The sequence below is a fragment of the Bos taurus genome, chromosome 25 (assembly GCF_002263795.3).
Source record: "Bos taurus isolate L1 Dominette 01449 registration number 42190680 breed Hereford chromosome 25, ARS-UCD2.0, whole genome shotgun sequence".
Taxonomy (NCBI): Eukaryota; Metazoa; Chordata; class Mammalia; order Artiodactyla; family Bovidae; genus Bos; species Bos taurus.
Genome location: NC_037352.1, coordinates 13024385 through 13050900, shown reverse-complemented (window position 1 = coordinate 13050900; position 26516 = coordinate 13024385). Strand labels below are relative to the sequence as shown.

General features: G+C 41.2%; 1 protein-coding gene across 16 annotated transcripts in view; it reads right to left on the bottom strand.

Annotated features, from left to right (window-relative positions):
- The window catches only part of MRTFB (myocardin related transcription factor B), a 315742-nt gene that overhangs the window by 144873 nt on the left and 144353 nt on the right, over nt 1-26516 (bottom strand). For 3 of the 16 annotated variants that reach the window (XM_059881261.1, XM_024984788.2, XM_024984786.2), the window contains one exon: nt 4948-4991. The exons of 11 other annotated variants lie outside the window; for them this stretch is intronic. The gene's annotated coding sequence lies outside the window, so the exon portion shown is untranslated. Of the gene's footprint in view, nt 1-2481; nt 3853-4947; nt 4992-26516 lie in introns of those variants that run through there. 2 more of the 16 variants (XM_024984790.2, XM_024984793.2) reach the window with 2 other exon arrangements.

Sequence of the window (26516 nt, the reverse complement as noted above, 5' to 3'; positions counted from 1 at the left end):
TTCTCACTGTAGCATGGTCCTTTCAAAATTGTTGTGAATTCTCTCCATTAAACACTTTAGCATACATTATAAAACTGCAATTTCAAACAGCTGTGAAACAACAGTTGTAGATAAGTGGTTTTTGTTGTTGCGATATAATACACATACTATAAAATCCATCATTTTAATGTGTACAATTTTAAGATCTTCAGCAGTCACAGGTGTGCAACCATCACTATCTAATTTCAGAACATCTCATGATATCTAAAAGAGACCCCACCCCCATTAGTTCAGTTCAGTCACTCAGTCGTGTCCGACTCTTTGCGACCCCATGAATAGCAGCATGCCAGGCCTCCCTGTCCATCACCAGCTCCCGGAGTTCACCCAGACTCACGTCTATCAAGTCAATGATGCCATCCAGCCATCTCATCCTCTGTCGTCCCCTTCTCCTGCCCCCAATCCCTCCCAGCATCAGAGTCTTTTCCAATGAGTCAACTCTTCACATGAGGTGGCCAAAGTACTGGAGTTTCAGCTTTAGCATCATTCCTTCCAAAGAAATCCCAGGGCTGATCTCCTTCAGAATGGACTGGTTGGATCTCCTTGCAGTCCAAGGGACTCTCAAGAGTCTTCTCCAACACCACAGTTCAAAAGCATCAATTCTTTGGTGCTCAGCTTTCTTCACAGTCCAATTCTCACATCCATACATGACACAGGAAAAACCATAGCCTTGACTAGACGAACCTCTGTTGGCAAGGTAATGTCTCTGCTTTTGAATATGCTATCTAGGTTGGTCATAACTTTCCTTCCAAGGAGTAAGCATCTTCTAATTTCATGGCTGCAGTCACCATCTACAGTGATTTTCAAGCCCCCAAAAATAAAGTCTGACACTGTTTCCACTGTTTCCCCATCTATTTCCCATGAAGTGATGGCACCAGATGCCGTGATCTTCGTTTTCTGAATGTTGAGCTTTAAGCCAACTTTTTCACTCTCCACTTTCACTTTCATCAAGAGGCTTTTTAGTTCCTCTTCACTTTCTGCCATCACCTCCTAAATCCCCCTTTTCCCCCAGCCTTTGGTACCACTTTCTTGTCTCTGTGTACTTGCCTATATTCTAGACATTTCATTTAAACAGTTTTACTTCCTTTCTAATCTAGATGCCTTTTATTTCTTTTCTTGCATTATTTCCCTGGCTAGACACTGTACAATGCTGAGCAGAAGTGGCAAGAGCGGACGTCCTTTCTTGTTCCTAATCCAAGTGCAGGGGCGTTCAGTCTCTCACCATTAGTATGCTGCTGGCTGCAGGTGTTTCACAGATGCCCTTTATCAGGCTGGAAACACTCTCTTGTATTCCTAGTGTTTGGGGTGTTTTTAACACAAAACGATGTTAGATTTTGTCAAATGCTTTTTCTGTATTTATTAAGAAAATTGTGGGTCCCTCCCTCTTTATTCTGCTATATAGTGTATAACATTGATTTTTAGATGTTAAATAAATTTTTCATTCTTGTGATAAATCCCACTTGTCATGGTACATGATCCTTTTTATAAGCTGCTGGACTTGGGTTGCTATAACCTTTATTTACAAGGGGGATAGTCTGTGATTTTCTTTTCATGTGCTCTCTTTGTCTGGTTTTGGTATCAATGTAATATCAGCCTCAAATAATGAGTTAAATATTCCCTTATCTTCTATTTTTTGGAAGAGTTTATGAAAAATTGGAGTTAATTCTTTAAACTGGTGAAGCCATCTGGTTCTGGGTTTTCCTTTTTGGCAAGTTGTATCATCACTAATTCAATTTATTTGCTACAGGTCTACTCAGATTTTCTAATTCATCATGAATCAGTTCTGGCAATTTGCATCTTTCTAAAAATTGGTCCATTTCATCTGAGTTACCTAATTTGTTGACATTTCACTGTTCACAGTATCCCCTTAAAATTCTTTTTATTTCGTAATGTTAGTAGTAATGTTCCCACTTTCATTCCTGATTCTGGTAATTTGAATTTTTCCTCTTTTTTTCTTAGTCTAACTAAAGGTTTGTCCCTTTTTTCAAAAAACTCTAATCAAAACCCTTGGTTTCACTGATTTTTCTATTATTTATTTTCTCTATTATTTATTTCTATTCTAAATTTTATTACTTCCTTCCTCCTGTCTGCCTTAGGTTTAGTTTGTTCTTCTTCTCTGGTTTTATTAAGATGGAAAGCTAGGTTGTTGATTTAGTTCTTTTGATAAGATATTCTTATCTAAAAAAGTTATCTAGAAAACTAGGGAGGAAAATTAGAAAACTAGAAAAGAAAGTTATCTAGAAAAGTTCTAAACTTTTCACAAAGTGATATAATATGCATCTTAATGCACAGTAACCACACTCATAAATTTAAAAAAACACTTATTATTATGTTCAAAGTAGTTAAGGTTAAACATTCCCAGAATCATTTCTACAACACTGGAGTATAATTTCAGACACTACAACCATACTACCTTATGGATACCCTGACTTCTTCTGAACATACCCGATAAGGAAAACATCTTATTCCTCCACAAACAGTCCTTTTTCACCTCAGAATTCTATCACAAGCTCCTTTCTTGTACTGAAAGGAAACCATCACTGTGGCAGGTTGTATTTTCAAAAGGAAGACATGACACTATCTTCATTCCTACATCTTCTTATTACAACGTGACTCTGGCATTCCTCCCATCAAAAGGTGAGGCCTAAGCTGCTTCTGCTTGTATTTAGGCTAGTCTGTGCTATAGGGTAAAGGGTGGTACATGACTTATAAGATTAGGTCATAATAGATCTGCCTAGGTCTCAGAATATTCATCTTTGGAGCTGCTGAGATGCCCTGAGGCTGCTACATGGTGAGGAAGCCAAAACTAGCCCATGAAGAACACATACCAGCCCTGAGATGAGGTGAAGAGACAGAAATGCCTGGGTAGCCCCCCTATTTCAGTCACCTCCCCTTGCTGTTGTATTTTCAGCCACTGTCTGACTGCAACCAAACCGGAGACGAAACCACAACTGCCCTCCTCAAATCCCTTACCCATAGAAGATAATAAGTAACTACTGTGGGTTTCAGCCAGGAAGTTTCGGGTGATATGTTACATAACAATTGTAACTTGAATACTTACTCTAGGTAACATGTACTCCTTAATCCAGGGTCTATACTTGGCACCAGGAAGAGAAAATTCAATTAATTTTCGAACAGTGGAAATTCTAAAAAATTCATAGCTCATTCTCAGTGTTCTGTGAGCTTACTATCAATTCATTTGACAGTGTTAATTTTTTTAATAAAAAAAAAATTTTATTGGGACAATGTTATTTTAAATCACAGTTTCACTTTTCTGGTCATACTAGCATGAACTAATTAAAAGATAGCTTATCTACATTTTAATTATGAGACCCAGAACTGAATCCAGTTTTCCAATGATGGTACACATGAACTGCTAAAAAATGAAGGAAGACTATTTCACTCACTGGTGAGGCTTTTATTAATTTGCTGTGAATTTATAAGTATGAACCTTTAACAAAATCCTTTTATGCAGGGAATGGTATACTACAGGATATCAGTTCAGAGTTAAGGTTCTGGAGTTAGATATGGAGACAAAATTCAGCAATATCACTAAGAAGCTATATAACCTTGAGCAAGGTGTATTAACTCAATAAAGCTTCATTCTTTCACTTATAAACAGGTCACCCTAGTTTAAATTAATGAGATTATGACAAAGTTTAAATGTCAGCATATAAGTAGCTACTATTATAATGGTTTCTCCAATCATCTTCTTCCTATTTAACTGATTTTTTGCTTGTTTTAATTCCAGGTCAGAGCCTCACAATTATCTCTATTAAAAAAGCTCTTCTTATACTTATTGCTTCATTTATTATCTTTTAAACAAATAACCATTAATAGAAGATGTAATGGAAGAAAACACCCATTAACAATAGCAATGAAAAAGATAAAATATCTAGAAATAAATGTAACTGGGAATGTACAGAATCTTTAAAGGAACATTTTAACACATTACTGAAGACCTGCAATGAAGACTTGAAGGAGTATATTATATTCTTGGACAGGAAGACAATATCACATAGATGTCTATTCTGCCTAATTCAACCTATAAAATTTAAATGATTGAAATAAAAGTACAAAAAGGATCATTTTTCCTTTGAAGTGGAGTAGGGAAACTGGGCAAGCTAATGCTAAAGCCCTTAAGGAAAAGAAAAGAAAAAAAAAAAAGCAGAAGTTGCCTGGAAAACCACTGAAAGAGAGGCAAGAGTGCTACTAGCCTTAGCAAACACACAAATATATTATGAAACCTCAATAATTAAAACAGTATGACATTAGTGTCTGAAGTGAGAGACAGAAAGACATGATACAGAAGAGAAGGTCTAAACATTGATACATCTATGCATGGAAATTCAGTATTGGAATTGCAAATTACGAGCTTAAGAGATGGACTTTTTGAAGAAAGGGGGGAGAAAAACTTAACATAGTTCAGCAGGATAAATTGCTCATGAATCAGAGATTTAATGGTTAAAATGAGAGATCATAAAGGTTATAGAAGAAAATTTATTTCTTTGCCATTGCCGTTTCTTTGCCAATGCCATTGCCCCTCCATTGTCTTGGGAGTGGGGGAGACCTATTACCCCAACTCCTGAAGCCACAGAAAAAGATGAATAAATTATATAATTATATATGGTGGCTCAGACGGTAAAGAATCTGCCTGCAATGGGGAAGACCTGGGTTCAATCCCTGGGTTGGGAAGATCTCCTGGAGGAGGGCGTGGCAATCTACTCCAGCATGCCTGCCTAGAGAATCCCATGGACAGAGGAGCCTGGCTGTCTTCAGTCCATGGGGTGGCAAAGAGTCAGACATGACTGAACAACTAAACATATGCATATGTATTTATATGTATATTCATATCAACATCTACATGCCAGGAAAACCATAAACAAGATCAAAGTGATCAAAATGACATACCAGGAAGTCTGTATTTGCAACTTGTCACACAAAGGAATAAGCTCCTATAAACAGAAAAGATCAATAATCGAAATTTTTTAATGAGCAAAGGATATGAGTAAAGCTCACAGAAAAGGAATGTTCTTTTAAAATATGACAAGATGTCCAACCCTCCTCACAAAGAAAGAAATGTTAAAACTACCACAGGAAACCATTTTCATTTAGACTGGCAAAATTCTGAAAGTTTAATAACACAGATTGGCGAAATTGAGCCTTACCTTATAAATTAGAAGGTATAATTCTAATTTATGGAATAAATATACCTTTATAAAGTGATATAACCTTTACGGATAAAATTTGTCAACACCTATTAAGATTACAAATACACAAACTCTTTGATCCAGCAATTTATCTTCTGGGAATTTACATGTTCAAGATGAAACTGTAGGTGGGCCTTTCAGAAAGGCAGAGAAAAGAGCTCAGAAAGTCCTCTCCCCAAAGGCAATGACAAAACAAGACAACACTGCCAAAAATAACCTTTTTAAAACTCCAGAAACTAACCAAAGGCATATAACAAGTGCAGAAATATTTATTCAATAAAAAAACCTACTGTATCTTCGTTTAAAAAAAAAATTCTGTGGCATTTTGCAAATCACATATCAGGTAATGAACTGCTTGATCCAGTATGTAAAGGACTCTTAAAATTCAAAATACAAGACAAAAATTCCAATTTAAAAATGGGCAAAACATTTGAATAAGCATTTCATTAAAGAGGATATACAAATTCTGATAAACACATGAAAATATGCTCAGTATCATCAGTCACTTGCACAGGGAAGTGCAATTAAAACCACAATGAGACAGCCCTTGACACCCACTAGAATGGCTATAACAAAAAAGACAATCAGAAGTGTTGGAAAGGGTGCGGAGAAACCAGAACCTTCACATAGTACTGGTGAGAATGTAAAATGATACAGCTACTTTGAAAAACCACTTGGTATTTTCTTAAAGTGTTAAATAAAATTTCATAATGATCAAGCAATTCCACTCCTAGTTATCTATCCAAAAGAAATGAAAACATAAAATCTACACAAAAATTTGTAAACATACATTCATAGCAGCATTGTTCATAGTAACTCAAAACCATAAACTTAAATGTCCATTAATTAGTGAATAGATTAACCAAATGTGATAAACATTCCAGTGGAATATTATTCAGCCACCAAAAAGAAAGCAACACTGATATAATACGAACAAAACTAAAAAACATTATGCTACATGAAAGAAGACAGATGCCAAAGACCACATGTTGCATGATTCCATTTACATGAAATGTCCAGAAAAAGCAAATCTGTACAGGCAGAAAACAGACTAGTGGTTTTCCAGGGTTGGAGGTGGGAAGAGGGATTAACTGTAAATGGGCAAAGGTTTCTTTCTGGTGTGATGAAATGTAAAATCAGATTATAGTGATGGCTGCCTGATTCTGTAAATTTACCAAAATCCATTAAATTTTACACGTTTAAATGAGTTAATCTTAAGGTATGTAAATGATACCTCAATAAGGCTGCTTTTAAAAAGATACTATAATCTGCGTATGGATGCTTATAGGAGCTTTATTCATAAGTCTAAAAAACTGGAAACAATCCAAAGCCCTTCGGTTTGGATAGAATAAAACACTGTGGTGCATGCATATCATACGATACCACTGAGCAATAACAGGGATGAGCAACATCCTCTGTAACAAGAAGGCTGAACCTCAGATGCCTTACGTTAAGTCAAAGAAGCCGCCCTCAGAGGCTTCGGTACAGGGACACTGGGAAAGTACAGAGAGCAGATCCCTGGCTGGCAGAGGTGGGGTTGATAACAAACAGGAAGCCGAGGGAGTTTTGGGGAGATGAAACTGTTGTGTATCTTGATTATGGGTGTGGTTACACAACCCTATATATTTGTCAAAAATCAGAACTGTATGTCAAAAACAGTGACTGTGGGACTTGCCTGGTGGTCCAGTGGCTAAGAATCTGCCTGTCAATACAGGGGACATGGGTTCAATTCCTTGTCCAGGAACTAAGATCTCACGTGCTTTGGAGAAACTAATAAGCCCATGAGCTTCAATGAGCCCAAGTGCAGCAACTACGGAAGTCCAAGCACACAGAGCCTGTGCTGTGCGGCATGAAAAGCCTCACAATGAGAAGCCCACAGACTGCAACTACAGAGTAGCCCCTGCTTGTTGCAACTAGAAAAAGTCCAAGTGCAGCAACGAAGACCCAGGGCAGTCCTAATAAATACTTTTAAAAAAAGTGTTATCATGTGAATATTAAAAATAAATTTAAAACAATGATATTGTATTTGTTGCATATGATTTTCAATAGCAACCAATTAGAAACAACTCCAGTCATGGTCGGAGAAGGCAATGGCACCCCACTCCAGTACTCTTGCCTGGAAAATCCCAGGGACGGGGGAGCCTGGTGGGCTGCCGTCTACGGGGTCGCACAGAGTCGGACACGACTGAGCGACTTCCCTTTCACTTTTCACTTTCATGCACTGGAGAAGGAAATGGCACCCCACTCCAGTGCTCTTGCCTGGAGAATCCCAGGGACGGGGGAGCCTGGTGGGCTGCCGTCTACAGGGTCACACAGAGTCGGACACGACTGAAGCGACTTAGCAGCAGCAGCCAGTCATGGTCAATAAGAAATGAGTTAAATTATTGTACACCCAAACAAAATATTACTGCTACACCGTTATAAGAAAAAACGAGGAAGCTCTCACAATACTGACATGGAAAGATATATGATTTGTTGGTAAGTGAAACAATGAACTAGAAAAAGAGAAAAAGAAGAATATACACATATTCATTTTGCTAAACTGAAACTCTGAATAAAGACACAAGAAAGCAGTAGGACCATTTCCAACTGCGTGAGTGTGAACGGCATGTGCAACAGGGTGCCTGGGGTCAGAAGGGAGAGCAGATGCTAGTGCTGTTTGATTATTATCTTTGAACTTTGTTGTTGGTTAGTTGCTAAGTTGTATCTGGCTTTTTTGCGAGCCCATGGACTGTAGCCTGTCAGACTCCTCTGTCTGTGGGATTTCCCAGGCAAGAATACTGGAGTGGGTTGCCATTTCCTTCTCCAGGGATGTCTGAAGACATGAATGGTAAAAAAAGAAACAAATTAACACAAAAATCAGTTTCTGAATATTGTTCCATCTTCCAATATATACACACTCAGTGCTGTGCCATCTGAAATTTGTCTATTGCATATTCATCTTAGTCAATGATTAAAATCAAAACTGAAGAGAACTAGGGAAATCCTTGCAATAAATTAATAAAAATCTTTCTTAAACTGATGTTAATCCATTACTACACTATCCTAACTTCATGAGTTATGTGAAGCACAACTGTGGGCGAGTTACTTAACTTCCCTAAACCTCTTTGTAAAATGGGTGTAAATGATATCTCTCTTCAGTTCAGTTCAGTTGCTCAGTTGTGTCTGATTCTCCACAACCCCATGGACTGCAGCACGCCAGGCCTCCCTGACCATCACCAACTCCCAGAGTTGACTCAAAATCTGTCCACTGAGTCGGGGTGCAAATTAAATGTGGCAGTACCCGTCAAGTGCTTGGAATCAAGGTTGGCACTGAGCAGGTATTCAGTAATTGCACATTGGCTTTGTTTTTAGGTATGGCTGGTTCCTGGCAGATGTATTCACCTAACTGTCACAGTGTTCAGCCCACATTTCACGAGAGACCTTGTCACACGAGACCTGTGATGGTGAAAGCTGCTTGGGTTCAAATTTCAGCTCTGAAATTTTCTAGCTGGTGGGCAAACCACTTAACACTTCCAAAGCCTCGGGATCTTTAGTTAAAAATAGGGTGACAAAGGTACTTATGTCACAGGATTAAAAGGACAATTGAATGGATTTGAGGTGCAGAGCAGAGCTTTGAGCACATATTAAGTAGTCAACAAATATTAGCAACTCCTGGTCTCCCAATGCAATTATTATGGGAATTTTGTAAAAACTTCATGTTAAACCTCATTTCTAGCTTGTCTTGACCTTCTAGTACTTCAAACTTCCAAGCAAAAAAGAGTTTATTCCTACCACATGTTGTGACACACATACAAAAACATTCTGATGAATAAATGATAATATGCTTTTTAAATTTCCCTAACAGGCATACACAAGCTAGCTCTAAAAGTAATGGAGGTTGAAATCAATATTCATATTCTGTACTGTTTCCTATAATATTTGGGATTTAACAGGTTTTAGATTTCTAGATATTTGGCAATATAACATGGCTATATATATATGGGTTGTTCTGAAAAAATAAAAAACTAGGTACTCAAACTAATTTCAGTGATTTTAAGAATTTACCAAGTTTTTTTTAAAGTACAATTAATAAAACAAAAACACTCTATATACTTTTTATTTCTTATAACCTTGTTATCTCTTCAGCTTTTTCCTAAAGTAGCCAGAAAAGTTCAGGATTTTGAATTTAGGCCTTGAAAGTAATTGTTTAGGGTTACAATTTCTGTACTGGAAATGACTAAACCAATGAAGGGGAAGGAGCTCAGGTTTCTGTGTTTCATAAGACCTTTGTTTTTCAAGCAGCATCATTTTAATTATTTCCTGTAAATACATCAATGTCCTTAAGAAAAATATTTTTCAGATAAAGACTAAAAACCTTTAATCATCATTTGGAACATGATGGAAATGACCTCAGCATATTATAAACCTTCTAAAACAGATTTAGTGCATGAAAACTCATTTGCCAAATGAGAAAAGCAACTAGTTACATGGGATTACTAATCAAATTATTTTAAGAAGAAAAAGACTATCAGATGAGCAACAACAGAGTATTTTTAGAGACTTCTAGGAGATCCTGGCTGACATAACCATTCTCTCTTTGCCAAGCCAGGATTTCCATTAAACTTTGGGTAGGAATTAAGACTTCATTTCAAATGAGAGAGAGCCCCAAGTATTTATTCCCAGTGGAATTCTGACCATGAAGCAAAGATGGCCTTTCCAGAAGGGCTGGGCAGAGGGTGATGTAAGTCAGAGAGTGTGCCCATGTAGCCATTCACACACTTGCCCCTCAGGTAGGCTAGAGGCAGCCCCCACCACCAACCTATCCAAGGTGTCATGCAGAGGGCAGACACCCCTGTTAGCATGACATCCAGCTCCCCCTCCTTAGACAAAGCACTAGTAAAGCCTGTCAGCCTTAAATGGTCTTTGAGGCTGCAGGCAAGTGACTCCAGACAGGTCTTTATATGATCTCCTAGGCAATTCCACCAGGTGACTGGAACAGGGAATTCCAACAGGACAAAACAAAACGCAGATTTCTCAGTTTTTAACAACTCAACCCCATGCACATCACTGAAGTACTCAACACACTTGTCTGCAGCCTCACGTGCAGTACTTGGGTGCAATCTCAAAAACAACAGAATCATCTCGGTTCGTTTCCAAGGCAACCATTCAATATCACAGTAATATTGTGATACTGAAGAAGCTGAACGGTTCTTTGAAGACCTTCTAGAACCAACACTAAAAAAAGATGTCCTTTCATCACAGGAGACTGGAGTGCAAAAGTAGGAAGTCAAGAGATACCTGGAGTAACAGGCAAGTTTGGCCTTGGAGTACAAAATGAAGCAGGGCAAAGACTAACAGAGTTTTGTCAAGAGAACACACTGATCTTAGCAAACACCCTCTTTGAACAACACAAGCAAAGACTCTACACATGGACATCACCAGATGTTCAACACCGAAATCGGATAGATTATATCTTTTGCAGCCGAAGACAGAGAAGCTCTATGGAGTCAGCAAAAACAAGACCTGGAGCTGACCATGGCTCAGATTATGAGCTCTTTATGGCAAAAATCAGGCTTAAATTGAAGAAAATAGGGTAAACCACCAGGCCATTCAGGTTTGACCTAAATCAAATGCTTTATGATTATACAGTGGAGGTGACAAATAGATTCAAGTGATTAGATCTGATAGAGTTCCTGAAGAACTATGGATGGAGGTTCATAATACTGTACAGGAGGTGGTAACCAAAACCATCCCAAAGAAAAAGAAATGCAAGAAAGCAAACTGGTGGTTTGAGGAGGCTTTACAAACAGTTGAGGAAAGAAAAGAAGCAAAAAGCAAGGGAGAAAGGGAAAGATATACCCATCTGAACGCAGAGTTCCAGAGAAGAGTAAGGAGAGATAAGGCCTTCCTAAATGAACAATGCAAACAAGTAGAGGAAAACAATAGAATGAGAAAGACTAGAAATCTCTTCAAGAAAATTGGAGGTATCAAAGAAACATTTCATGCAAGGATGGACAAGATAAAGGACAGAAACAGTAAGGACCTAACAGAATCAGAAAAGATAAGAAGAGGTGGCAAGAAAACACGAAGAACTATACAAAAAATAACTAGGAATAATCACAATGGTGTGGTCCCTCACCTAGAGCCAGACATCCTGGAGTATGAAGTCAAGTGGGCTTTAGGAAGCATTACCACAAACAAAGCTAGTGAAGGTAATGAAATTTAAAAACTTAAAAGATGAGCTATTTAAAAACCTAAAAGATGATGCCGTTAAAGTGCTGCACTCAATATGTCAGCAAGTTTGGAAAACTTAGCAGTGGCCACAGGACTGGAAAAGGTCAGTTTTCATTCCAATCCCAAAGAAGGGCAAACTACTGTATAATTGTGCTCATTTTGGACGCTAGTAAGGTTATTCTCAAAATCCTTCAAGTTAGGCTTCAGCAGTACATGAATGGAGAACTTCCAGATGTAAGCTAGATTTAGAAAAGGCAGAGAAACCAGAGATCAAATTGCCAACATTCGTTTGATCATATCAGAAAGCAAGGGAATTCCAGAAAAACATCTACTTCTGCTTCACTGACTACGCTAAAGCCTTTGACTGTGTGCATCACAACAAACTATGGAAAATTCTTAAAGAAATGGGAATACCAGACCAACTTACCTGTCTCCTGAGAAACCTGTAGGTGGGTCAAGAAGCAACGGTTAAAATCTTAAATGCAACAAGTCATTGGTTCAAATTAGGAAAGGAGTGTGACAAGGCTGTGTACTGTCACCCTATTTAACTTATATTTGAGAGTACATCATGCAAAATGCCACATTGATGAATCACAAGCTGGAATCAAGACTGCCGGGAGAAATATCAACAACCTTGTATATGCAGATGATACCACTCTAATGGCAGACAATGAAGAGGAACTAAAAAGGTGAAGATGAGGATGAAAGAGGAGATTGAAAAAACTGGTTTAAAACTTAACATTCAAAAAACTGAGATCACGGCATCCGGTCCCATCAATTCATGGCAAACAGAAGGGGAAAAAGTGGAAGCAGTGACAGGTTTTACTTTTTTGCGCTCCAAAATCACTGTGAATGGTGACTGCAGTCATGAAATTAAAAGACACTTGCTCCTTGGAAGAAAAGCTATGTCTAACCTTATTGGGGGCCAGAGTGAGGTACTCTGCCCATGGCAAAGGTCATGAGGAAGGAGGCTCGACATACGCAAAGGCGGGATCAAGCCTCAGGAGTACCCCTGGAAATCCTCGAGCATCTACCCCCATAACCACAGCCTGCCTACTTTACTACTTTGTGCTCTCACCTACACCTCTGACTTTACGGGGGGCTGTCCCCCACCACCTCTTTCGGAGAAGGAGTTAACTTAGAGCTCCAGTTAATAAAAACTCCTGGGCATGACAAGAGTGTTTTAACCTACAAACTCCTCTGAAGGTTCTCTAGCCTGCCTGACAGGCTCGTCTGGCCACATGTGATTGCTCACAGCCTCCCAACCGTGAGAGGCACAAGATGCTTTAACCTTCTAAAAACAGGTTCCTTAGAAAAGTTAGAAAACTATAAGTGTTAAGTATAGTGGGCTGATTAGAAATTGTATTGGTGAAGGGTTTTTCATTTGTTGAGCCAATGTTTGTTGCTAAGTCTCCATATCCCCTGCCCTTACACACATTAATGAATATATAGAAGAAATAAGTATTAACCTTTGATATTAATCACGTTAGACCTTAGGCTAAGTAAATTCTTTCCTTAACTAAAACCCACTACACCCTCACCCTATAGGAATGTAACTTTATTTGGGTGGCGTCTGTTTTAAGAATAATCACCCCTGGAGAAATAAGTGTCCTGGTTGACTGACCACTGTCACAAGGAGAGGGTCATAAATTGTCAGCAGGCCCCCTGGCCAGAAGATGATGTAACACCTCTATGACCTCTGTATACATTTGTATGAAGCACCTAACTTTGATAAAAGTCAGGACTGCTGACCCCCTGTGACTTTTGCATAACATCTCAGTGTATAAAAGTAGACCATGGAAAATAAAGAATTGGGATCAGTTTCTCGAAATACTGGTCTCCCCATGTCGCTCTCTCTCTCACTCGAGCTGAGTCTCCATCTGGAGCGCGGAACCCGCCATGCTTACTAATTATGCCTGGGCTTCTAAGATCCGACCGGGGAGGCCTCAGTGTCTCCTCTCCTTTGGGAGAACGGAAGGACGCCTGCGGCCTACGTAAGTGGTGCAGACTTCTTGTCTTGAAGTTTTATTGGTCTCCCGCGTAAACCAAGCTACTCAGCCTCTTTTCTCCACTGAATTTTCCCACTGAGCTATCCTCATTCTATTACTCTTTACATCTTTAATTAATATCTAATTGAAGCTATTGTATCCTGATCCTCGCCGACGCCGTCCCCGCTTCGAATACCCTGGATCAGCTGGGGCTGGACCCCGGCATAACCTAGACAAAGTATTAAAAAGCAAAGATTCCACTTTGCCAACAAATGTTCATATAGTCAAGGCTATGGTTTTTCCAGTAGTCATGTATGGGTGTGAGAGTTGGACTATAAAGAAAGCTGAGCTCTGAAGAATTGATGCTTTTGAACTGTGGTGTTAGAGAAGACTCTTGAGACTCTTGAACTGCAAGGAGATCCAACCAGTCCATCCTAAAGGAAATCAGTCCTGAATATTCATTAAGGACTGACGCTGAAGCTGAAAACTCCAATTCGTTGGCCACCTGATGCGAAGAACTGACTCATTTGAAAAGACCCTGATGCTGGGAAAGATTGAGGGCAGGAGAAGGGAATGACAGAGGATGAGACGGTTGGATAGTTATCACCAACTCAATGGACATGAGTTTGAGTAAACTCTGGGAGTTGGTGATGGACCTGGTGTGCTGCAGTCCATGGGGTCGCAAAGAGTTGGACATGACTGAGCAACTGAATACTTCAATAAAATTAAACATTCAGCTCTGCAGTCACACCAGTCACATTTCAGGTGCTCAACAGACACACATGACTCATTACTACTGGCCTAGCCACACGGAACAGAACATCCCCATCACTGCCCAACGTGCTCCTGGGCAGTGCTACTCTGTATTCTTTGGCATTGTATAAATTTCTTTATAGCAAGAGAAAAAAAAGATATTTTTTCAAAGGAAAAAAGATATTTCCACTTTGGGAGGGGAAAAAAAACAGGTTTTGGTCCCCCCCCCCCATTCTGTATCTCTTTTAATAAGTTATTTTTTGAACACTGTAGAAGCACCAGAAGCTTTGTGTTGTTTAATTGCTAAGCCGTGTCCAACTTTTTGCAACCCCATGAACTGCAGCACACCAGGTTTCCCTGTCCTTCACTATCTCCCAGAGTTTGCTAAAACTCTTGTTCATTGAGTCAGTAATGCCATCCAACCATCTCATCCTTTGTCACCCTCTTCTCCAGCCTTCAATCTTGCCCAGCATCAGGGTCTTTTCCTATGAGTTGGTTCTTCACATCAAGTAGCCAAAGTAATGGAGCTTCAGCTTCAGCATCAGTCCTTCCCATGAACACCCAGGACTGATCTTCTTTAGGATGGACTGGTTGGATCTCCTTGCAGTCCAAGGGACTCTCAAGAGTCTTCTCCAACACCACAGTTCAAAAGCATCAATTCTTGGGTGCTCAAGCCTTCTTTATGGTCCAACTCTCATATCCATAATGACCTTTATTCGGCCAATTTTCTCTAAGCTATTTAATTCTTACCAATTCAGTTCTACTTAACAAGATTTCAGATGCCACCAAAAAAAGGAAGACAATGTCATAATTTGAAGCATCGTGATATTGCTCTCGCTCTGTAACATCTAAAAAAGGTCATGTTACTCATTCTCAGTAGAAGCAAACACAGTTGACAGAAACCCTCTGCAGTTTAGACAAACATTTAAATTGAAGGTTTTCTTCAAAAGAATAATAGCATTTAAAAATAGTATTCATTTTTTTCCTGATTCAATTCAGTACAAAGTATAGAAGAAAAACAAGCCTAAAGCTTTAAAAAAAAGTGCCATTTTAACTGAAAAAGAAAATGGCAATGCTAAGAACAAGTCTTGAAATGAAGGCTGTAACACCAAAGCAATGAATGCTCATAATAACCAGTTCCTCAGGGCTTTCTCAGGTAAGAGAAGTTTGAAGCATCTAGTGAGATTTTAAGAGAATAACATTTTAAATGAAAAGTTAATGAAAAGGTCTCCAGAGAAAAAAATAAGGCACATATATAAGTTCGTAAGGAATATACAGGTAAAACCACATACAGGAGACTCCAAGTCCCCTTTGAAAAACCATTAACTACTGATGGAAAATCGCAACCCCAGTCCCTCCTGGAATCCTTATCAGCATCCAGTGACCCATGAGGTCCCACGGGAGATCTAACCTGTGCCCTAAAGTCCTCCTCAAAACCCTCCACAGCATCACATCCATCTACTTTCCTAATGCAACCACCAGACCCGAAATTCCAATCACAGCCATCAGTGAAGGTTCTTACTACGGGGCCATCCATAATATATACAGAGGGAAAGCCACAGTAACTAGGACAGTGTAGAACTGCCACAAGGATGCACTACAGACTGACGGAGCAGAGCCCATGTGCGCTGAGCAAACTAGAAACAGGATAGAGTGGCATCACAAACCAGCTGGGGGAAATAAACTCTGCAATCAAAGACACAGACTCGTGCAACTGTTTCGATTCACATGGAAAACCGTTCCCTATCTCATTAGTTCAGTTCAGTTCAGTTGCTCAGTTGTGTCCGACTCTTTGCGACCCCATGAATCACAGCACGCCAGGCCTCCATGTCCATCACCAACTCCCGGAGTTCACCCAAACTCATGTGCATCGAGTCAGTGATGCCATCCAGCCATCTCATCCTCTGTCGTCCCCTTCTCCTCCTGCCCCCAATCCCTCCCAGAATCAGGGTTGTCCCAATGAGTCAACTCTTCTCATGAGGTGGCCAAAGTATTGCAGTTTCAGCTTTAGCATCAGTCCTTCCAGTGAACACCCAGGACTGATCTCCTTTAGGATGGACTCGTTGGACCTCCTTGCAGTCCAAGGGACTCTCAAGAGTCTTCTCCAACACCACAGTTCAAAAGCATCAATTCTTCGGCGCTCAGCCTTCTTCACAGTCCAACTCTCACATCCATACATGACCACTGGAAAAACAATAGCCTTGACTAGATGGACCTTTGTTGACAAAGTAATGTCTCTGCTTTTTTTTTTTTTTTTTTGTCTCTGCTTTTTAATATGCTATCTAGGTTGGTCATAACTTTCCTTCCAAGGAGTAAGCGACTTTTAATTTCATGGCTGCAATCAGCATCTGCAGTGATTTCGGAGCCCAAAATAATAAAGTCTGACACTGTTTCCACTGTTTCCCCATCTATTTCCCATGAAGTGGTGGGACCGGATGCCATGATCTTCGTTTCCTGAATGTTGAGCTTTAAGCCAACTTTTTCACTCTCCACTTTCACTTTCATCAAGAGGCTTTTTAGTTCCTCTTCACTTTCTGCCATAAGGGTGGTGTCATCTGCATATCTGAGGTTATTGATATTTCTCCCGGCAATCTTGATTCCAGCTTGTGCTTCTTCCAGCCCAGCGTTTCTCATGATATACTCTACATATAAGTTAAATAAGCAGGGTGACAATATACAGCCTTGACGAACTCCTTTTCCTATTTGGAACCAGTCAGTTGTTCCATGTCCAGTTCTAACTGTTGCTTCCTGAGCTGCATACAGGTTTCTCAAGAGGCAGGTCAGGTGGTCTGGTATTCCCATCTCTTTCAGAATTTTCCACAGTTGATTGTGATCCACACAGTCAAAGGCTTTGGCATAGACAATAAAGCAGAAATAGATGTTTTTCTGGAACTCTCTTGCTTTTTCAATGATCCAGCGGATGTTGGCAATTTGATCTCTGGTTCCTCTGCCTCTTCTAAAACCAGCTTGAACATCTGGAAGTTCACAGTTCACGTATTGCTGAAGCCTGGCTTGGAGAATTTTGAGCATTACTTTACTAGCGTGTGAGATGAGTGCAATTGTGCAGTAGTTTGAGCATTCTTTGGCATTGCCTTTCTTTGGGATTGGAATGAAAACGGACCTTTTCCAGTCCTGTGGCCACTGCTGAGTTTTCCAAATGTGCTGGCATATTGAGTGCAGCACTTTCACAGTATCCTCTTTCAGGATTTGAAATAGCTCCACTGGAATTCCATCACCTCCACTAGCTTTGTTCGTAGTGATGCTTTCTAAGGGCCACTTGACTTCACATTCCAGGATGTCTGGCTCTAGGTCAGTGATCAGACCATCATGATTATCTGGGTCATGAAGATCTTTTTTGTACAGTTCTTCTGTGTATTCTTGCCACCTCTTCTTAATATCTTCTGCTTCTGTTAGGTCCATGCTATTTCTGTCGTTTATCGAGCCCATCTTTGCATGAAATGTTCCCTTGGTATCTCAAATTTTCTTGAAGAGATCCCTAGTCTTTCCCATTCTGTTGTTTTCCTCTATTTCTTTGCACTGATCGCTGAGGAAGGCTTTCTTATCTCTCCTTGCTATTCTTTGGAACTCTGCATTCAGATGTTTATATCTTTCCTTTTCTCCTTTGCTTTTCGCTTCTCTTCTTTTCACAGCTATTTGTAAGGCCTCCCGAGACAACCATTTTGCTTTTTTGCATTTCTTTTCCATGGGGATGGTCTTGATACCTGTCTCCTAACCCTATCTCATACCCACACACAAATAAATTTCATGTGTATTAGACTTACACTGAAGAGCAGAACTCTTGGAAGAAAATATGGTAGGATCTCTTTATGATCCCAAAGTACTCAGAGTACAGAGAGATTTATTAAATATGGTATTAAAGGGCACCAACCATAAATGAACAGACTAATAGGTATGACTTGACTAAAATGTAAAACTTAAACACAACAAAGCACACCAGAAATGAAGTGGAAAGATAAGCTACTGGCAGAACATATTTGAAATGCAAAAATACCAACTAAGATAAATAGAATACACAAATAATTAAAGATATAAGGGGGGGGGGGCGGAAAGCAACCCAATAGAAAGCCATACCAGTCACAAAAGATGTAACTGAAACAGCCAAATAAACATAAGAAATGATGCTCACACACACCAGAAATCAAGGAAATGCACAACTTGAAATTAGGAAACCTTCGAAAACCTGGCAATACCAGGGATTAGCAAGGATACAAAACAACAGGAACTCTCAGAGGGTGCTGCTGAGGGCTGAAGTTTGTACAACACTGGAGAATGATCTGGCAACAGCTAGCGAAGTCAAGGAGGCACATGCCCTGTGCACCAGCAATTCCACCTCTAGCTACAAACTTTAGAGAAGCTCTTAAATGCGTACAAGGTAGTATGTTCACAGTAACGTCACTTGGTAGCAAAGCATGAAAATAACCAAATTTCCACTGACAGAGAAGGAACAAACTATAGTCTAATCCTAGAATACATAGAGCAAAAAGGAAGAATTACCGGTACACACTCCTACACAGATACATCTCAAAGGTAAATGAAAAAGCAAGTTGCAGAAATACATACAGAGTATGATGATACCATACTGTACAAAGTTCAAGATCCACAAACATTGTTGATTAACACATATGTATGTAATTAAGAAGAAAGCTAAGCATGGGAATGATACACATCCACTGTAGGACGATGGTTCTCTGCAGAAGGAAGGTGGGGAAATAGCAGCTGGGAGGTTACACAGGGGACATCAAATATATGCGCAATATTTTATTTTATACAATTTTAAGCTTTTAATGTAAAGCAGTGGTAGTAAAATGATATGATTTGACTAAAACGGTTCAAAGATCATATTATTCTCTATATTTTTCTGTATTCATGAACTATTTCAAAGCATAAAGTAACTGTATTTTAAAGAAATATTAAGAGAAACAGACATCGACATTTATCAAAATGGTTGTCTCCTGGTATTGAGCCTCTTGCCATGCCCTCCTCCAGGGGATCTTCCCAACCCAGGGATTGAACCCAGATCTCCCACGTTGCGGGCAGATTCTTTACCATCTGAGCCACCAGGGAAGCCAGGAATATTGAAGTGGGTAGCCTATCACTTCTCCAGGGGATCTTCCCAACCCAGGAATCAAACCAGGGTCTCCTGCATTCCCCAGGCAGATTATCAGCTGAGCTACTAGGGAAGCCCATGCCAGGAAAGACCCTGATGCTGGGAAAGATTGAGGGCAGGAGGAGAAGGGGATGACAGAGGACGAGATAGTTGGGTGGCATCACCGACTCGATGGACGTGAGTTTGAGCAAACTCTGGGAGATGGTGAAGGACAGGGAGGCCTGGTGTGCCGCGGTTCATGGTGCTGCAGAGAGTCAGACATGACTGAATAACTGAACAACAACATTAGCCTCTAGCCATGAATGGCTTTTCTTCTTTCTTTCCAGGTCTTCTGTATTTTATAAGTTTCTTCCCCCCAAACCCAGATACTTCTAGTCCAATTTACTCTATCTTACTCCCAAACCAGCACTGTACTTTGTTGCTCCTTTGGTACAGAACTTGACATTGTAGTATGCACTGTCCCCTCTACCGGAGTATGGGTTCTTGGAGGACCCACCACACACACATTCTCTTTTTCACATCAATTATGTACCGAATGCCTACTATGCACCAGATACTATGCCAGGAGCTACAGAAAGATAAATGAACAAAACATACACCGTTCCTTCCTCCATAATCTCAAAGAATAGAAACATTAAATAAAGAAAAAATACTTAAAACTGTGAGGAATACTATGAAGGAAAAGAAGAGGTGCCATGGGACGACATAATGGAAAGGCCTAACAATCTACATGGGAAAGGAGAAATAGGGACATGCCAGGAAGGGAGGGGTGGAAGGGCCTCTGGACAGTGTCTTTCCCACCAGCCTAAAGCAACAGGACAGGGTCGCTTCTGACCCGTATCTGTGCCCATGATTTTCATGGTGCTTTAACAAATGCTTCCTGGTTGATTCTAAGACACCTCTGAGCAATCAGCTCTAAGGCAGGAAAGAAGTCCTTAGGGGATGGCCGAAAAGGCAAAAGAAGTGGTCATTTGAAGAGGCCAAACAGAGCATGAGTCCACTGTGTAGTAACTCAACTCCTCACAAAGCACTTGCTATATTCTGTCCATGGGACTTTCCAGGCAATAGTACTGGAGTAGATTGCCATTTCCTTCTCTTCTCTCATCCTCCTCATGTGAAAGGCTAACCTTTCTTTTCATTCTCCCACCCATCCCCTTCCTTGCCCAGTACCTTCATCCTCATTTACCCAATTCAATACATTTAAGTGGACTATGTGTGACAAGCTAAGTTTATGAAGATCCACGTAAGCATAACCTCTGCCTAAAAGAGCTTTCCTTCTAGATAAGTGGATCAACTTAGGGTGACTGTGTCCCCCAGGGGACATTTAACAATGTCTGAAGGCATTTTTGATTGTCACAATGGGGCAGAGGGCAGTGGGGCATTACTGGTCTCTACAGGGATGATGCTGAACATCCTATATGATGATTACAATGACAGCCCCCCAGCCCCAAACAAAGAATTATCTGGCCCAAATGTCAGTAACGCCAAGGTAGAGAAACCTGGTAGAGGCTACAGGGAACCACGTCTAGAAGCTGACTGCTCGAGCAGAACAAATGTCAGCAGACGATGGCCAGAGGCCAGGTGGGTCAGGTGCCAGAGGCCTCAGAGAGTACTAAACGCCAGGCCTTGGGTGTATTAAAAGAAAAACAGTCAGTCATGCAGCAGTCGAGAAACGGGCTCCAGAGAATCAGCAATGTAACCACACCACAATGCAACAGGAATACAAGGTGTTCCACACCAAGGCGAGGAGGGTCCTAGTCTAGAACCAGGGGTAGAAAGGTTTCCTGGGAAGAGACATCTAATTCAAAACACGAAAAATAATGAGTTAGGATGGAATGGAAGGACGGAAGCAGGATCAAGCAGCTTCCAGATGGGAGGTACAGCCAGTAGGCAGGGCACGATGGAGGGGAAGAAAAGGGTTGGCCTGACGGAAACATGGGGAGTTGCTGTGGAAGGGCTAGAGAAGTCAATGGGCCCAGATCACGCTGACCTTGTGTGATGTGTTTAGAAATGCAGACTGTAGGGCAATAAAAAGCCACTGAAAGGACTGACACAGAGGAGGGATATGAACAAAACTTGTTTTAGGACAATCGCCTAGGAGAATGAACTGCCAGGGAACTGAGCAGAAGGGAGCTCCTGTGACAGAGCTGTGGCTTGACCTCACAGTGGTTCTGAGGATAGAGGGAGGCACTTAAGAGATGCTCGGACACAGGTTGTGATGTGTACCAATCAGAGTTCTCCAACCAGTTACTGCGGAGCTCTCAAATTCCAAAAGCCAAGTTTTCTGCAATTCATCTGTGGCCCAACCTAACTAGAATTATGTGGCAGCAAAACCAGAACCTGAACTGACTTGCAGTTATTTATAGTACATTTATCCCATTTATATGAATGCTTCAAGTCAGAGGATTAATGTTTGATTCAAGACTCTGCCCCAGACCTCACTGTGTGGCATATTCACTTTCTAAAATTCAAAGAAGTCTGTATTCCAAAATGCAGTTGGGCCCCAGGGTTTAAGATAAGCGATTGTGGACCTATACAAGGTGCTGAATAAATTTTCGTCAAACTACATGAAATTAGGCAAAGCAGGTCACTATAATTTGCTCGGAGTATTTTTCTAACAACAGTATGAAACTTCCAGATACCACATATACACATACACAATTCATTTTATGGAATGTTGCCTTAAAACACCCTAGAAATCTGGCAAGCGACCCTAGCAGACTCACAGTAGTGGGATTTGGGGAAAGAACTTCAAAAAATTATTTCACAGAAATGTATTTACTTCATAACTCCCCAATGTGGGACTGCCACACAGAAGAAAAATAGGTATAATCAGTAGAAACAGATCTTCATGTTTAGTAGAATAATTCCAAGTAAAGTCAGTCAGGAGTTCAGAGAGAATTGAGGTCACCTTCCTAATCGCTGTTCGCACAGCCACAAACACATTAGCACCCTGACTGACGTTTCTTGGTAAAGGAGACCAGGCTGCTTTGCAATTGTGTTGTGTCAAGTGGGCACAGGCTACAGCTGCGGTGGCAAGGGGGACGTCACTCTCATTCATTCCTTCCTTCATTCAACACCCGTCTGTGAAGAGGTTTCTGTGCGCCCGGCCCTGTTTATTCCAGATGAGGATGCAGCAAGCGTAAGGCAGACAAATGTGACCCTGCAGAGGTTGCGGATTTTACAGGGGCACACAGACAGGAAGCACATAATTACAATCAGGTGTAAACAGCTAGGACGGGAAAGCATGACGACAGCATACAGCAGTGGGGCCAAATGCAGCAGCAAGAAAAGAATCTAAAAAGGCCTCTCTAAGCAAGTGACACTGAAGACTACAAGATCATTTTAAATTATTGATCTAAAGGGACTAGGAGGAGAATAAGAAACTGAAGCAAACCAGAAAATTGTAGGAAACCAGAGACCAGGTTTAATTCAGTGAAGTTCAGAGCCAGCAGAAACAGGGAAAATTGAAGCCTGAGTGTAGACTCGAAAGAAGCTATTACCCTGAAGAAATCCTACTGGAAACTGGACTATGCTTTCTGATGTTCTGGAAAGTACTTTGCATCTAAAAATAGAACAAATGTGGGAAGCGGGGTTTAAAATACTTAAACATTTATTTTATGCTTGTTTAGAGGAAAACAACCCTTCTATGTAATAAAATACACCAAAAATGTACTCAAACAGATAAATTGAATAGTTGTATATTGAAACATTTAGAACACTTATAATGAGTTTAAATAATAAATTAGGTCATCAGCAATATGCTGCCAACTTTGTAAAGCAGTATGGTCTGGCAGGGTATTTTTAAATAATAAATTTACCAGAAACATAATTGAGATATTCAGATATCAATTGAGAAGACTTTGGCAACATTAAAGTTTCCAACCACTAATGCATCAGTATAAATCATATGCTATATTTTGAACCTATGACAGCTTGAAAAGCAGATGCTAATATTCTACCCCAAAAGACCCAAAGGAACTAGCCATCCATAGTAGCTATTTTTACCGACAGACTCATTATGTCATGCCAGAGTAACGTGTTAGCACATTTTAGTTCTGTGTAATATTTTTTATCCTAAAAAAATTGAGAGATTTACTAAAGGAGCTTCAGTTCAGTTCAGTCGCTCAGCCGTGTCTGACTCTTTGCCACCCCATGAATTGCAGCACGCCAGGCCTCCCTGTCCATCACCAACTCCCAGAGTTCACTCAAACTCATGTCCATCGAGTTGGTGATGCCATCCAGCCATCTCATCTTCTGTTGTCCCCTTCTCCTCCTGCCCCCAATCCCTCCCAGCATCAGAGTCTTTTCCAATGAGTCAACTCTTTGCATGAGGTGGCCAAAGTACTGGAGTTTCAGCTTTAGCATCACTCCTTCCAAAGAACACCCAGGACTGATCTCCTTTAGGATGGACTCGTTGGATCTCCTTGCAGTCCAAGGGACTCTCAAGAGTCTTCTCCAACACCACAGTTCAAAAGCATCAATTCTTCGGCGCTCAGCTTTCTTCACAGTCCAACTCTCACATCCACATGACTACTGGAAAAACTAAAGGAGCTTACATTTGACTAAATGCACCTGTGAAAATCTGGGCAGGGGGGAACCAAGCTTGATATAAGAGAAAGCAGTAATATTTCACAACTGTTACTCAGCTTCTTTGCAGATACCCCTTTTTTTTTTCCCTACACCCTCTCCTCCCCAATTTTTGAAGATCATCTATTGACCACCCAGACACTCCTAAATTCTTCACTGACTGGATCTGATTTGTAGTTTTTCTTTCTCGGTAATCTCTGCCATCATGCCCAGTAATTCAATTTCCTCTGTAACAGGAACCTTCCCATTCTCTCCAACCTCCCACAAGAACAATCACATCCTAGACCCACCTCAGAACCTGAATTCTGGACGAGCTTCCTGTGAATACATCATTTCCTTCTTCCTCAAGCCTCTGGTACCTGTCCCATCTCTCCTCCTTCCTTCCATCCATTCTACATTCAACTACTATTCACTATCTGCCTTTCGCCAAGTTCTGTTCTAGGTACAGGGTGGAAAGGAGCATCACAAATTAAAATATAATAGCACATATGAACTCTCTGCCATAATTTGTTATTACAAGACATAAGAAGTTTGGAGTCTTGTTGTTCATTTTTCAGTCACTTAAGGTGCGTCTGCCTCTGTGACCCCATGAACTGCAGCACACCAGGCTTCCCTGTTCTTTACTATCTCCTGGAGTTTGCTCAAACTCATGTCCACTGAGTCAGTGCTATTCCAGATGCCATCATGGAACAAAGAAGAAAGTAAGTTAGTTAAATATCTCCTGTCAAATGGTAATAAGTGCTGTAGAGAAAAACAGAATGGCAGGGAAGGGCGGTTGACTGTCTGGCAAGAGGTCACCATTTCAAAGAGGGTGTCAGAAATGCTAAGAGAAGGAGACACCTGAATGACCCAGCCCTGGAGAAGAAGGTCAAAGTAAAAAAAAGCGCCCTGAGTAAGATGGGGATGAGAACAGTGGCTTCTTCTGGGAAACCTCAGCTCTGGCCTCTGGGCTGAGAGCAGAAGCAGACCAGGCTCTTACCTGGCCCCCCTGCAGCTTTCTCAAGTAGTGCCGGGCTTGCCTCGCACAGCCCTGCTGCTCCTGGGCTGGAACTGAGGTGCACCATCCTGCTTATCACTGTGGTTCCCAAACCTTTCTCTCCCTCCTCCCTAGGTCCCTCGGCTTTGAATGTCATATCCTGAGACTCTGTCACGACTGCTGAGGCTGTGATCCAACATCTCCTCACTCTTCCTCAGCCACCTGCCCCCACGATCACTCACCAGACCAGGACGTAGCCTTCAGCACCGCAATTCCCTGCACCTACCCCCTGGCCACTGCCTCCCAGACTCCCAGCTCACTTTCTTTCTAATTCTGAATCCAACAATCCATTCACCTCCTGGGGTCTCCACACCACTGACCCACCACCTTCTTACTGCCCTTCGTTCCTTGATGGTCTCTCCCCTCCTCTACTCCACAGTCAGTCTCTCAACTCCAATGAGGAGATCCTCAATGCTGTTTAAACTCATGCTACCCCGACTCTAGCCCTGAACACGGAAAAATGACGGGGGTGGGGAGCCAAAAGCTAGCAGAGCAATGCCTTCGAAGTGAGCGGAGAACTGTGCGCAGGGTTTGGGTGGGGGGGCGGTGGGGAGGAAAGGCCAGGTGCGCGTTGCGCAGGAAAGGCTTGAGGACATTCTCTTCTGGCTGCTTCTCAGTGAATGGGAGCGAGGCCATCAAGTGAGTGTGAGGCAAGGAAAGAAGTGTTCAAGGACTGAAAGGAGAAACTGCAGAGTGAGAGGATGAACCGATGCGGCCTGTCTCTGAGGCCACAGCCCTTCCTGTGCTAAGCTCACCAGCCCATCTGCCCTCACTTGCCTCTGCACCCAGCTTAGAACGGGGCAGAGGGGAGCGGTGGGATACCCCCCCATTCAACAACTGCAAGACGCAAGTCAGGGTTTCCCCACTGAACAGATTCAGAAAACTGAAATGAGCCCACCACAAACTCATTAATTCATTTCAACTGGATTCTTAATGTTTTTCAGTAAATCCTTTATTTACCTCTGATAAGGCCCATCCAAAGCCCACGGCAAGTGGTGGTTTTCTACTTTCTTTCAGTCTCCAGCATCACCCTCCCCCCGTCACTCGGAGCAGATGAACGTGGCTTCTATTTTATTGAGGGCAAAGGCCACTTGATGTGAGCGAGCTTCTTTAAAACTTCCTGTCTCCATGACTCAAAACCTGTGTGTGTTTAATATCTACTGTCCTTCCGGGCCTGGCCCCCAAATGTTCTTTCCTTCATGCTACAGCTAACCCACCTCTCCCCACCACAAGCTACGCCACCTTATTCAGATATCCCCCTTTCGAGCATCTTGAATTTGCTAAAAGTATAGGTTATGAAAAGAAAAAAGTATTCCAGATGAAAGAAGCAAAATGAACAAGTTAAATAAGCAGGAAAGAGCATGGAATACTTATGAAAACAGTGCTAAAACCAGTCTTTTACACAGCATGGTGTGTTGGAAAGTGGTAGAAGTCACAAAGTTAGATGGATAGGGTGGGACAAGATTACAGAGAATCTTACCACAGAGTGTCAGGCTGATGACTTCTGAACAAGAAAATGCTTGTGACGAAAGTAGGATTTAAGGGAGATAAGACTCACA